This window comes from Gopherus evgoodei, chromosome 11, assembly GCF_007399415.2.
Source record: "Gopherus evgoodei ecotype Sinaloan lineage chromosome 11, rGopEvg1_v1.p, whole genome shotgun sequence".
NCBI lineage: Eukaryota > Metazoa > Chordata > Testudines > Testudinidae > Gopherus > Gopherus evgoodei.
The window spans coordinates 39,495,579-39,510,903 of record NC_044332.1 but is presented as its reverse complement, the minus strand read 5'-3'; the positions used below and the strand labels follow the sequence as shown (position 1 = coordinate 39,510,903).

At 40.9% G+C, this 15,325-nt stretch overlaps 1 pseudogene; it reads right to left on the bottom strand.

Annotated features, from left to right (window-relative positions):
• Positions 1-15,325, bottom strand: part of LOC115659885 — a 232,988-nt pseudogene that overhangs the window by 116,797 nt on the left and 100,866 nt on the right.

The following is a 15,325-nucleotide window of genomic DNA, read 5'->3' as shown; positions in this document are numbered from 1 at the left end:
TTTCTGTCAGCATAATTTATGTTGCTCAGGAGTGTGAATAAACCACCCCCTGAGCAACATAAGTTACACCAACATAAGTGCTGGTGTGGGCAGCACCACCACTGGCACAGCTTCTACTGCTCGCAGGGGCTGAAATAATTAAGCCGAAGGGAGAGCTCTCTCCCATTGGCATAGAGTGGCTACATTAGAGAGCTTACAGCAGCGCAGCTCCATCGGTGCAACTGTGCTGCTGTAAACTCTAGGGTAGCCTCTCTCTTACTCTCTGCAGGATCAAAAGAGCAGAACTTGTGCTTAACGTCGTAGATATGTCTTAACATGAGCCTTGTCATGCTGAACAAATGCTTATCCCTGGGGCCTTACTTCTGCTACTAGGCGGGGATAACTTGAAAGCTGCTTTCATTATAGCAGGATCAGGTTTCCCTGTGCTCCCCAGTCCGCTCACCACCTTTTATCTGGTGCTTATAAGTTCGTCAATCCACACTTGTGCAGTGCAAGAGCTAGTTCTGCATGATGGCTTTGCAAGCGTGTAATAAAAAGTTTAAGCCTTTCACACTCAAATTAAAATAGCTCAAATGAGAAACATTTACTCACTGAAAGGAAACATGTTTTAACAAAATGTGGCACTTATAGCACCTACCTGAAGACGCTGATGTACTGAAAAACTTCCAGCAGTAAGATTCAGGCATATGACATACCGACAATTGAGGATTTCTTTTAAAATCAGTTTGTCTGTCATACCTATGTAGTTACAAAATAACAAAGGGATAATAAAGTTCAATTGTATATTCACAGTTTGAGATTTCTATTGACAGATGTTCACACTGAATGCTGCTACAAGAAAGACTGATTATGTAGCCCTGTGTTAAAAGACCTGAAAAACCCTCCTTTGTTAAAACTCCCTTATACACCATTTGGAATCTTTTAAGGGACACTGTCAAGGTTGACAGGCTCCAAATTATACTGGCAGATTTAAAATAACCATCAAGTACGGAAAAAAAACCCAGCTGTCAGCCACTCCAAAAAAAGGGCTGCAACAGTGTTAAACATCCCAACTCCTGGCAGGGGAACATGAACTAGCAACAGTTAGCCCCTAGTGCTTGGTGAGAATCAAAACGAAGGGTGCACAGAATGAGAGCTGATATATATGTGCCGTGCCATGCCATCGTGTGACAGAATGGATACCCTAGGTTCACACCCTACACCCTATTGTAGTAAGTTTTGTCTTGTAAGGTAACATTTGAAAACTCAACTTGCTGGTATCATCCTGATACAATGTGTGTGGCAACATTGTATATAAAGTTATAAGATTTCCCTGTATGATGTTATTAACAGGTTCCAACTCTACCACCCTGCCCAAACAGAAGCTGGCAAACGGGTCTGTCCTAAACAAAGGAATGTGTGTTCTGCTTAATTTGTGTTTAAGCAGTAAACAAAGTCATCAAGCAGGGATGGAAACAAAGAAAGTTCAACCAAGTGAGAAAAACCAGCAGGGAACATCCTTCCACAGTGACTCTTTGTCTCCTAATGTCCTACTGGAAATGACTTTCAAGAGAAGGGACTGAAACTATCAAAAAGAGGGACAAACACCCCAAGGGACACCTCCTCACCCACCCCCCCTGCCCATTGCATTCACTGCATCTGAAGTGACAAAGGACGCATTTGTTGGAGTCTGGAGGAGAGGTTCTGCCCTACCAAATTTGGTCAGTAAGGCTGCTGAAAATATGGTGAGAAACTTTGCTAGGATCTGAAATAGTTTAAGTTCAGTATTAGTAAACATCTTATCTTCATTTTTCTTGTAACTATTTCTGACTTTTATGCCTCATTACTTGTACTCACTTGTATAAGCTTGTTTTGCTGTTTTATCTAATCCAGTGTGTTTAAACTGAAGTCTCTGAATAACTATTTGAGATAATCAGCTGACATATTTTATGAATAATGGATTTTATGAATAATTTGTACTGTCCAGGAGAAGGCTGGGCAGTACAGGACAAACATTTCTGGGGGGAAATCTAAGACTGAGTGTGTGTTGGGGCCACCCTGCAGTATAACCAAGGCTGATGAGAGCCGGAGTGTAACTCAAGTATGGCTGGCAGGCTGCAGTTACACACAGACACTCAAGGTGTGGCATTCATGCTGGAAGGCTGTTTCTGAGTGGCCCAGGCGGGAGCTACTTCAGCAAGGCATTGTAAGGCACCCAAGGTTGCAGGGATGATAGAGCTGCTCATTAGTCTGGATTGTACCCAGCTATGTCATACATCTCTTCTACTCTCCAGACATTTCAAAATTGTCATGCTATCTTATCCACCTACAGGGGAGAGATCTTCATATGTTCGGCCTAATTCCAACATTTTGTCTTACAGTGGAGAACAGATCTCCTCTTCAATAATGTATCAAAGGCTACGTCTTCACTACCCGCCGTATCGGCGAGTAGCAATCGATTGCTCGGGGATCAATATATCGCGTCTCATCTAGATGTGATATATTGATCCCTGAATGCGCTTATATCAATTCCGGAACTCCACCAACCCCAACGGAGTTGCGGAGTCGACATGGGGAGCCGCAGACATCGATCCTGCGCTGTGAGGACGGTGAGTAATTCGATCTTAGATACTTCGACTTCAGCTACGTTATTCACGTAGCTGAAATTGCGTATCTGAGATCGATTTTTCCCCCGTAGTGTAGACCAGCCCACAGTTTTGTAAGTGTCCTTTCAAAAGGGAATATTATATAAAACTTATAGCACAGAACTCTTGGGTTCTAGTCTAAGAGCTGACTTGAAGTATACCATCGCTGTACTATACCCTTGTGCAATTTATTTAGCTTCTTTAGATCCTTGTTTACCTATCGTTAAACTAGATCTGATCATATTTGTCCAGTTCACAAGGATGTTGTGTGGTTTACTTTGTCCAGCCTAATCCTGAATCCTTGTTCAGACAAAAAACACTGCAGTCAGTAGTTTTGATTAAGGACTGAGAAGGATTTCATGACTTCCCCATCATGTGTATATAAAATGCTTTGAGATCTTTGGATGGAAGTTGCTATAAAAGTGAAAAATATTATCATCATTAACTTCCCAATGAAATTTCTGCCAAAAAATGGAGGTTATATGAAATCCCTGACTTAAAAACACAGAAGGATCTCTCTGTTGCCATAGATGCATAAGGTGCTAGGTTTAGGTGAGTATACAGCCCATCTACATGGAAAATGACAGGAATGGAGGGGAAATATTTCATGTTTACTAATCAGATTTGTAGGAGGCACATTTTTCATGAAAATATTGCTAGTTGTTTTGCTGCATATTTACGGCAGCAACAGAAGGGTGGAACAGAACTGTCACACTCAAGCTGTCCCATTGTACCCAGCATGCTGTGTGCCTTCAAATGAACAAATCAAAACTTTGAGTTGACTTTTAATGTTAAGGCTGCATGAGATGAAAAGTGATGATTTCTACATATTGAATGTCAAAAACTGACTCTTTGCAGATACATTTTCTGGTACATAGAACAAAATAGGACAAATAGCTGGGAGAAGCTAGAGTCCAGCATAAAAATGAGCCTGGCTTTACCCCAGCTTCAAATGTATTTATCAATGGATCCAGGAGAGCAGATGACACAGACAGAATCTATTGCCTAATGGATTGCTGACGGACAGACAACATGTTGAACAGCTACCTCACAAGAAACCTCAGTTCAGCCAGAAATAAGACATCATCATAAGACAACTTCTGTTAGGTTCAATACTTTTTGTAAGAAAATTTTAAAATGTGCTCATCCTTATGGCAGACGATTCTTTCTCATCAAAAATTGTAAAACTGACATTTTATGGATCTCCTTTAAATATTTGGTATCTCTAAAGAGAACATTATCATTTTAAGATCAGTAAAGTCCTGTACAGTATTTAGTCCTTTATTTTAACTGAGCTGTGTGGGCATACACTGGACTGACACTGGGTAGGATTACAGATGGTCAGTAATATTGGATGGAAATAGAGTCCCCAGTCCAATGATATTTACTCATTATATGATTGGGCAGGATACATTGCACACATTGTGTGTCTTGGTTTGGCTGGTTATAATACTGCACTTTCTGGGCTATGCTGTTAGCTGGTGGAAGTTGCCTAGTGTAGAAATAAGATGGAAGTTCTGTAGTTTAATTTCCTACAAAGCATTCTGCACAAGCAACAACTCTTCTGTATTCTTATTGTCCAGGAGCATCAATAAGAGAGAAGTTTATTTGGGGTCTTCCTTTTACTTTCAATAGCTTTTTTTCTAAAAAGATTGCATGTTCCAAAAATGCAAAATTAACTGAAACGAAACATGGAATCCTCAGAAAAACAGAACTAATCTCTAGCTTCCACAATGCATTTTTTCCCTCCAAGCCTGTATTTCCTTCTGGGCCCACACCATGAAGCTCCTATCATACACACTCATTACCACCATCCCAGAGATAGTGGACAAAATTTAGAAATGCAGCCATCTAAAGTAAAACCAGCCATCACCACAGTGATGCACAAACTCTTGTGTTCATGCCAAGAATACAAGCCTTGTCTGTGAGGTGATTACACCAGCCTTTTACAAAACATTTCTGTGAAACAGAGGGAAATAATCTCCACAAGATTCCCCGCAGAGCTTCTCTTCACACAGACCTACCACCTCTCACGTTGCCTTCACATCCCTGCCTCCAGATCACCAGAGATAGTTCTCTAGGAGTCTCAGGGCCTATGCATGGAGAGAGAGTATGACAGGATATCCGCAGCAAGGTAATCACAGAAATTTGAATACAGCCTAAGATTTCATTAGCTTTCCTGCAGCCCCTCTCCATCCAGGAGGCATGGTTCTAGGGGTTTCCCTTACAGTACAGTGATGCTGCCACACAGACAGCTCTTGACCTTCCCCAGATTTAGGAGGATACATGGCTTTGGGGGAGGGGCTACCTAAATTCCTTATTTCTTTCGTTAGAGGTTATATTCCTTCCCCTGCTCTACAGCCTGGACATATTCTTTCACTCATAGTGCTTTCATGGAGATCCCAAATGCTCAGCTTCACACAGGCTGCACACTGGTTCAGAGGTCTGGCCATTCTGATATAAAACCAGGATCTGAGTGACTTGCTGTAATAGGAACTCCAAGTAAATAACAATAACACTGATAACTTTGAAAAATTTTACCAATGACTGTAGTCAAGATGTTGTGCAATTAGAGCATGACATTGGACAGTACCATAGGCATCAACCTCAAGAACATTAAGATAATCAATTAAATAAATACATTTTTAGCACCTCAGGGAGAATAATTTCTTTGAGCTTCCTTTTCCAAGGGTCTTTTGAGAACACCTATCAATGGAAGAGATGCTGTGTAAGGATAAATGTTGAGGCATTGGTATAGCAGAAGGCCTCATGCTTACAAACGCTTGACCAGCTGCTTCACTTTAAGCACATGAATCCTCCCACTGGACAGATGATGTCTTTAAGTTGAAGCGCCTGCTGATGTGTTTGCAGGTTCAGAGCCCAAATGTTGCTCTTTGGATAATAATTTAGATGAATTGCTTTCCATGCAGCCCTCCCTTAAACCAGAAAACCTAATCAGGTATCACTCTATTTACGGACACAGACTGTTCATTTTTAATATCTGATGGTTACCACAACAGAAGAGATTATGACAAACCATTAAATAAACTTAAAAGGGAGGCTCAAGTACTTCATATAGTTTACAGTTTATTTATGTTCTCCATTGTTTTAAACAGCCTCTTAAAACTTTGAAATAAAATGTTGCCCAACAAATATTGATGGTTACTGTTTGGCATTTCTTCCCTTTAGTTCCCTACATTTATTTTAAGGGAATTTAGGGCTAGTAGAGAGAAGATGCCAGCCTGACTGCTCTGAGGAATGAAGCCCTCTTCTCTTTGTCAGTCACAGAATTGCAGACTTAGTACCATACAGGCAGAGGGAGCTCATGTTTTCCCCACAGTGACTTGGAAGGACCTCTGCTAGGGTGGAGGTTAACGTTCAGTTTATATATGCACACTATACTTCTGCCCTTTTTGCTGAGTCTGCCTGCATGCGTACCAAAGCTTCTGTGATTCAGACACATCTTAGAAACTTAACTGAGGGCTTCAATTCATTTTTCATAGGCAATGGGATGGTCAGGTAATGATTTGTTCACATTATCAATTTGAACCACTGATCTGGAAGCTAAATGCTCCTTATCCCAGTGCCAATTTCTGAGCCACCTTGTCTCTTTTAGCTCTTGTTTTCATTTTTCTTTTGGTTAATTCTTTGGTTGCACATCATCAGCAATAGCAGAATATCACATACGGAGGATTTTTTCATGAACTTGTGCTCTTTCTACTGGCTCCGTTGTAGCATAGTGCAAAATATTGTAGAATCTATGTAAATAGTGGCTGTATTTTTCAATATCTTTATTACAATAAAGGTGGTAAAAATAAACTTTTGGAATCAGGACATTTTCCACCAGAGTTTAACAATTTTACATCAGGTATTGAGCCTAGACTAATAGCATTTCTTTAATTGCAATCCCACTCTCCTGCCATATACTATAAAAATCTAATACTTCATGCACAACATTTACCATAGTGAAAGATATTTATTCACCATTAAATTGGTGATTTGCTACGTGATTACCATGTCTAGCTTGGAAAAGGAAATGGTAAACATTATGTGAACTCTTCCACTAGAAAGGATAACATTCCTTTTGGAGAGTTACTGACAACCATTAATTGAGCTATTTGGGTTGTTTAGGCACAAACTGAATGTGCATGTGTCCTTATGATAAATAAATGGCACAGGGGAGTTTACAGTTTTAAGGCCTGATTCTCCTCTCCCTTAAACCAGTGCTAATCAATAGTAACTCTATCAAAATGAATTGAGTCTCACTTGTACAGAGACAGGCTAAGTGAGAGGAGAATCAGGTCCTTGGAGTGGGGAATGGTTACAATTACGTACACTGAAGCATAGCAGATGTTGTGTAGTAAATGAAAGGGACTTTGGCCACCATGTAATCTTCTGATAGCTTGCTAACTTTGTCAGACACAAAGACTGCTTTTCCAACGCCAGCATTTCCGATTAGCATAATTGGCTTCCCCTTCTCCAAAAGTAAATCCACAAAATATCTCAGGCAAACTGTCTCAGCAGTATGAATCAAGACAGTCTACTTGCAAGAAAAAAAATCAAGGTGTATGTGTGTCAGAGACAAAGAAAAGATGTATGCTATGCAGTTAAAAGAGTTTAAACACTACTATAAAGCAAATAGTTTGCCTTTAATACTCCAAAGTAGTGACAAGAAAGTGAACTAATATGCAAGATTAAACAAGTGGAAATATACAGCAGAATTTATATTCATCATAATCTTATTAACACTACAAAGATCAGAAATTAAATAGATAGTCTAGTAAGATTACATTATAGGGCGTTTATAACTCAATGTAGTAGGATACTACATTTTCCTGTCACTGGCAAGATAGTGAAATATAATATTAGAATTATTGCAATATCTATATATACATTTCAAATATAAATGACATGCTACAAACATAACTCATTCCACTACTGTATGATTCTGTTGAAAAAATATAACATGGATATAAGTGAAGAAAAATGATGCTGAATTGCCTTACCAGCTAGTTGGAATGAAATACTATCCAAGAAGATCAGAATTAAAATTGGGAAACTGAGTAAATACTGTAGCAATAGTTTCATTCTCAGAAAAGCACCAATTTCTTTTGAAAATGAAATTGCAGATATACTTTAATATTTATCACACCAGGTAATTCATTCGCACTATACAAAATAGCCATATCATTGGCAGAAATGAAGTATGAAGCCAGCTTCTATAGCAGATAAAATTAGAATCTAGTGAGTGGTGGAGAAAAAAGATTTCTCTCTACAGGACTCCAAATAAAAAATAAAATATAGGGCCTGTAATGCACCATTATTAATACAAACCTTTGAACTAGAGGAGGCAGATAGAAAAATGTATAGTCGTGATGTGTTTTTCATATTGAATAAATCCCACACCTTCAGTTGTGTTCCAACTGTCTGGCTGTGCATATGCAACATATTAACACAAGTCATGAGTGGAAAGGTTACGTGTGCTAAAACAGTACTGCTAAGGCATAAAACAGCATGTCTAACGATTAAAACATGGCAATGGGAAACAGGGTTTCTGAATTCTTCTCTTGCATCTGCCATTAAGAGAGAAATGTGTTCTTGGGATAGGTCAGGTCTGCACTATAAACTTACACTGGTCTCTCTATGTCGCTCAGGGGTGTGAAAAATCCATACCGTGAGCAACGCAGTTATACCAACTTAAGGGAGAGGCGGTAGCTATGCTGACAGGAGAAGCTCTCCTGTTGGCATAGTAGCCCCTTCACTGAAGCACTGCAGCATTTTATGTGTAGACCTGTCCTTAGTCAGTTAACCAGCATAATAGATTTAAAACTTTCATTAAAGTTAATGTTTAAAATTAAATAGACACAAGTTAAGAGGGAAGGTACTGTACATCTGGGGTCAGGCTTGAGTTATGAGGGATTACAGGTATCAGTTGCAAGGGTGAAGAGATACACACATATCACATAACCAGCATTGACCCAGATTGGGGTGCAAGAGTTTTTAAAGTGTCAGTGGATAAGTGGACTTGGGGATACCACCCATGGAATGTATAAGGAGTCCAAGTCAGTATCTATGTAGCGAATGAATACATGGGTGGGGTGCGTCCCTTGGTTCATCAGGGAAGTAAATGGGTTATTTCTCTGGTCGGTGGTCTCGATTACTCAGTGTGGTATTGACGGTGTCCTGTGATGTGTTCCATATAAATGTCTCTGGACCACCTGATGGTGTCAGACACCATGCGCTGTCTCATGAGCCTGGCGTAGCATGGACCAACTCTGCAAGCTCTCAGAACCGGCTCATTGTGGGGGTCCCACGAACCCAGGGCTCCCATGATCAGCATGTGTATCTGGACCTCATAACCCTGGGCTCTCAGGGTCTTGGCCAGCGGGGTGTACTTCGACGCCTTCCGGGCTCGGTCCTCGTGGAAGGCCAGTGACCTGTTTTCAAAGGGCACTGTGACATCTACCATGAGGACTTTCTTCTTTTCTTCGTCCATCACGACAATGTTGGGTCGCAGTCTCCTGTCTGTCCCGGGGATGGCTGAGTCATCTACCATGAGGACTTTCTTCTTTTCTTCGTCCATCACGACAATGTTGGGTCGCAGTCTCCTGTCTGTCCCGGGGATGGCTGAGTCGACGGTGATCTTCCCCAGGAACGGTGGGATGGCTTTCACTAGCCGGCTCTGGATGGCGTTGTGGTGGTGCCGCCAGGCTACGGAGTGCTGTTTGCATCCACATAGGACGTGGGCAGGGTCTCGTTTGCGTAGCCACACTTCCTGCAGTGCTTGTCCCAGTTGCCATGGTGGTTGGCTTTGTTGAGGGGAACGCAGTTGAGTCAGGCCCTTTGGACAAACCACCAGTCGGTGAACCTGGTGAAGCTGCCCCCGGGGAGGAAGTGGTTGCTGGTGTCCCACTTGCTGGACACCTCGAACACCTTGCCCTGGTCCGGCTTCCGCTTTAGGTTCTCGGCATAGTGGCAGCACATGGCATCTTTCAGGGTCCTTTTCAGCATAGCTCTGGTGGTTGGGGTGATGATGGTGTGGTCCAGGGTCTTTATGCATGGCACCAGTATTCCCAGCTCCCGGCGTTCCTCACACCACTTCCAGCGGCAGCTGATTCTCTTTCCCAGGTGTCTCGAGGTGTTGTGGGCACAGGACCAGAGAGAGGACAGGTCTCCCCCAGTCTCCCCAGAACTCAGCCTCCAGGGAGCTGCTGAGGTAGATGGCGATGTCCTGAGGGGGCTCTGGCGATGCATTTCCTGACCATGTCCCAAAACAGCTTCCTGCACAATGCTCATCACCATTGGGTTCAGGCACATCAGGAGGCAGAAGGCGTGGGTCATCACCGCCACATCGCACAGGTCACCCATCCGAGGCCGCCCTGCCTGTGGGAAATGTAGATGATGTCGGTGCTGGCCTTCTGGGGAAGGTAGAGCCATTTCCTCATCAGCTGCCTGATGGTGCTCTCAGCCTTGTTCAGGGGCACCGAGGATAAAGGAGATGTGGGAGATCAGGAAGGTATTGAGAGCTTTGATCTTTTGCCAGGGGGCAGGCAGGGCGGAGTCAATTCTAAATAGCTACTTGACAGGGATGTTGCAAGACTTAATTAATGTCTTTTATTTGATCCTTGGGTGTAAGATGCTAGATAAGTACATAGTATTTTAACATGGAGAAATGGCAGATTCCTCTTAATTAGGGCTGCAATCACCTTCCATTGTAGAAAGCTTTTTTTCTTTATAGCTTTGGCTTGACCAAAAATTTGCCATGTTTACTCTGAACATAACCAGCCATGTTTCTATCTCTGTCAATGAAACTGACTGTCAATGAAACTGACAAAAACAAAAAAAAACCCACCCAAAATAAGATGACAAAAATATTTTCATCATCAGTCTTTCAGCTGACAATTTTCAAAAGTGAAAAGAAACTCCAGTATCTGGTAAAATTACTCTTCCTCCTCCTCCTATGTTTCCCTCCAATGGCAATATCCAGATGGGATAATTGAGGAACACAGGCTTAAATGATTTGCCAAAGATCATACTTTGTACGAAGTTTGTGGCAGAGTTTTGAACAGAATTCTGATCTTACTGGTGGTTAAGGCTATGTCTTCTAGGACTACACAAAATAAAACCATAAAAAATGTTTAAAACAAACCAAACAATCAACAAACTTTGGGAAATTACAAAATTAAAACATTTGGTTTAAAAAAATCATTAAATCTGCTAAGAGCCAACAATGTTCTGACCTATAATATTACATCATTTTCAAAACTCATGTAACTTAAAAAGCAAGGAAATTAATAGATAAGGACTAGAACTAAGTGAAATTCTTCAAACAAAACTTGTTCAGCCAAAATATGCATATACTAGTTGATCGAAGCATTTAGTGAATTTGTGACAAATTGTGACCAAAAAAATCTGCATTTTCCAAACAAAACATTTTGATTTTTTATTCATGACTTTTCATTTAGAATTTTGCTTAAATTTTATTTTTAAAGGCAAAAAACCTCACAAACAAAATGAAACAAGATTCTTTTGACTCTTTTGTTTTATCAAAAACTTCAAAAAAGAATTGTTTTGTGCCAACCTGACTTTCCCCCCCAGGTTTGGCCATTGAACAAAAAACCTGTTAATTATACCACTCTGGTAAGGGCATCATACATTTTACACAGCCCACGTAACAAAAATATTTTTATTAAGTATTAAAATCCATATTTCATCACAACCTAACCATTGTTAACGCAGACTCTCAGCCACCCTGATCTTTCAGAACAAAGCTCCTGTCCAGCAACCAGTATATTCTATTCATCAAGCACGGAGACTAATGTAACATTACAGCACAATTTTCCTTGCCAGAAACCTTTGCACTTATCATGCCTTGCAGTACTGCCATTTTTCTTCAACTGAGCTGTCAGGCCTAGCAATAAGAAGCTGCAGGAGAGCTAACCACAAGAAAAGGCAAAGGAAAAAGAGGGTGGGGAACTTGGAATGCTTTGTTCTAAGTTTAAGTGGAAAAGTAGACTGAAAAACCCCTGCAGATAAAAGATGTTGGGAAGAGATCTTAAAGGCTGTTATGAAGTTAAACAATTTTTAAAAAGTGATGAAAAAAGACAAAGGGCACATACAAGAAAACTTTAAAGATGTGCTCTAATTGCTAAATTCTGGACTGGATTTCCAATATTCCCCTAACTGTAAAGATTTTGAGATTCAGGGCTCTGCTCTAGGAGAAGGAAGTGAGAAAATATAAAAAGCAGAATAAAGTAAAACAAGGAAGAAAAATGCATGGATGTAAACCAAGTGTGGAGAAATAGGGCGGGGGGGGGGGGGAAAGCAAAAGTACTAACTTTACAGCAACTGGATTTCTTCTAGACTCACAAGGATCCCACTGCGGGGCACTCACCTGGTGCAGCCAACCCCAGAATCTTTTAGCCAGCACCCTCTTGTAGACCTTCATGCCCTTACAGTGTGAGTATAAAAGGCAGAGCAGCACCAACTGCCACACAGTTCCTTAACTAACATAGAAATCCAGATAAAGGCTCAATATCATTGGGGAAGGAGGGCAAGTCATGGCATCCATGTGGACAACCAGATATGAGAAGGTAAGTAACCTCTCTTTGTTGTGAGCACTCTTCCACCTGGATCCCACGTAGGTAAGCGACTTGCAGTTGCCCCTCAAGGAGGGGAGTGATTGGAGTACCTGTCTGAATAATGATTATAGAACACCTCTACCAAAATGGGCATCTGATACAGAAACTGTGACAATAGAGTAGTGACTGGTGAATCTATCAACTGAACTCCAGGTAGCTGTGTTACAGGATTTCAGGGATAGGGACACCTTTTAAACAATCATAGAATCATAGTACTGGAAGGGACCTCAAGAGGTCATCTAGTTCAGTACCCTGCACTCATGGCAGGACTAAGATTTATCTAGAGCATTCCTGACAGGTGTTTATGTAACCTGCTCTTTAAAATCTCCAATTATAGAGATTCCACAGTCTCTCTAGGCAATTTATTCCAGTGCTTAATCACCCTAACAGTCAGCAATTTTTTCCTAATGTCTAACCTAAACCCTCCTTGCTGCAATTTTAGCCCATTGCTTCTTGTCCCATCCTGAGAAGTTAAGGAGAACAACTTTTCTCCTTCCTCCTTGTAACAATGTTTATGTACTTGAAAACAGTTATGTCCCCTTCTCACTCTTCCCTTCTCCGGACTAAACAAACCCAATTTTTTCAATCCTCCCTCACAGGTCATGTTTCCTAGACCTTTAGTCATTTATGTTGCTCTTATGTGGACAAATTGGAGAAAGTCCAGAGCTTTTCTGAAATGTGGCACCCAGAACTGGACACAATACTCCAGTTGAGGCCTAATCCACATGGAGTAGAGCAGAAGAATTGATTCTCGTGTCTTGCTTACAGCACTTCTGCTAATACATCCCAGAATGATGTATGCTCGCCCCAACCCCCCCAAAACAGTGTTACACTGTTGACTCATATCTGGAAAAATGCAAGCTACAATATCTGGGCAAATATGGAATAATGCTGAACCATGTATTCAATAGGAGAGAGAAAATGGAAAGTAGTAACACTAGCGAAGCACTGATGGAGATAGAAAATAGTAAATTACACTTGAGTTTGCAATACCCTTCACTACTATCATCCATGATTATGATGCAACCACAAAGGAAAACTACACCCAATTTTGACCTCTTCATCATTATCAAATCTGAGGCAGTTCAGAGAAGAGCAGCAATAATGGTTAAGGTAGAGCTGGTTGAGAAGTGGGTTTTTCAGTGGGAAAATCTTTGATTTTTCAGCAGAAATTCAAATACAGAAAAATTTCCGCTGAACTGAATATTGTGATATGGTAATTCTGCCATGGAGCCCTCAGGAGTTGTAGTTCAGATGCTTTGTGCTCCTATTCTCTTCTGTAGGCTGGTCTCCCTGGTTGAACTACAGCTACCATGATACAGTCTCCTCTCTTGGAGAGAGGAAGCATTGCATCATGGGAGTCATTGGCCAGGGTGTGTCCTGGGAGATATAGTACAGTTGAGGAACCAAGCCCATAGAGGAGAATGGGGACATGAGGCAACCAAACTACAATTCCGATGAGGCACATTTCTAAATCAGTGTGACACCAGTCAACATTTTAATCAATGATCTGAAAGTAAATATAAAATCTGCTGCTAAAATTTGCAGATGACACAAAGATTGGTGGAGCCATCTGGATCCCTTGGTAAGAGGCCCATTCAAACAAAATTGGTATTAATACAGCCAAAGGCAAAGTCATACATCTAAGAACAAAGAATGCGGGGTATACCTACAGAATGAGGGTTGCCGGAACTGGATGCTAGAGCTCTGAAAAAGATCTATGTGGACAAGCAACTATAGAAGGCAGGGTTTGGCAATCCTTGGGCTCACTTGTGGTTTCTGTATTATGTTCCTAAAAGTTCATGCTTTGAGGTTTCAGCCAGCCACATGCAAGGGTCAGGAAGGGATTCTTTTCCCCCAATATATCCTGAATTACTGAAGTGGTCCAAGGGATGCAAAAAATACCTTAACAATCAGAGATTGAAAGAGCTCAATCCTTTCAGTTTATCAAAAAGAAGATTGAGAAGTGACATGATTATGATGTATAAATACATTTACGGGGAGAAAATACCAGGTACTAGAGGACTCTTTAGGCATAACAAGAAACAATGGCTGGAAGCTGAATCCAGAAAAATTCAAATGAAAAATAAGGCACAATTTTTTAAATAGTGATGTTAATTAACCATTGCACCAAACTACCAAGGGAAGTGGTACCCTGGATGTTTTTCTAATAGATATGCTCTACTTCAAATAGGAATTAATTCAGGGACAACCTAGGGCCTGGATTATATGAGTCAGACTAGATGATCACAATGATCCTTTGTAACCTTATGATCCATGAATCTCTTGGTGACTTCAGATCAAGACTTGATGTCTTTCTGGAAAACAGTCAAGTCAAATACAAGTTATTGGGCTCAATACAGGGGAAACAGGTAAAATTTAATGGTATGTGATAGTCTTTTTTAAAAAGCAAAATATGTCAAGCTTGCTAAGAAATGACTAAGGAGGAAATAATAATCTAAAATATTGGAAAGATGTAAACAGAAAGGCGATAGCTACATTAATTAGAAGAAATTAAGGGAGGGAAAATGCAAATGGACTATCAGGGGAAATATTTTGACTCTGCAACAGTCTTCCAAGAAAAGTGGTGAAACCCTATTGCCTGGGACATTTAAATCTAGAAACAATAGAAAAAATATTATTGGGAACAATCCTGTATTGGCAGGCAGAGAGAGTGAATCATGTTAGTTCTTCTTGAGCTACAGTTTATCCTGATCTATGGCAATGGGGCTGCATGCCCCACGAACAGCACAGCCCCTTATATAAAACTATTCTTCAGTCCAGCCATGTGGGAAAATATGGCTTACTGACAGTACTGCAGTTTCTCACTATGGATGCTGCTGGCTTTCCGAGGAGGGGATATTGACAAGAGCATCTGGGCCTTGCATACTGCCCCCATTCCTTGGAAGTATCACAAATAAAGTTATTTTACTTTGCTGTGCAAATCCTTTCACCTCAACCAAGCAAGCTAATAATTATTAATGTACAATCCGCATCCAGCTTCCACACTGACTCCAGTCTGGGTTTGGCTTCCTATCACCTTCATTAACGTTAAGCTTG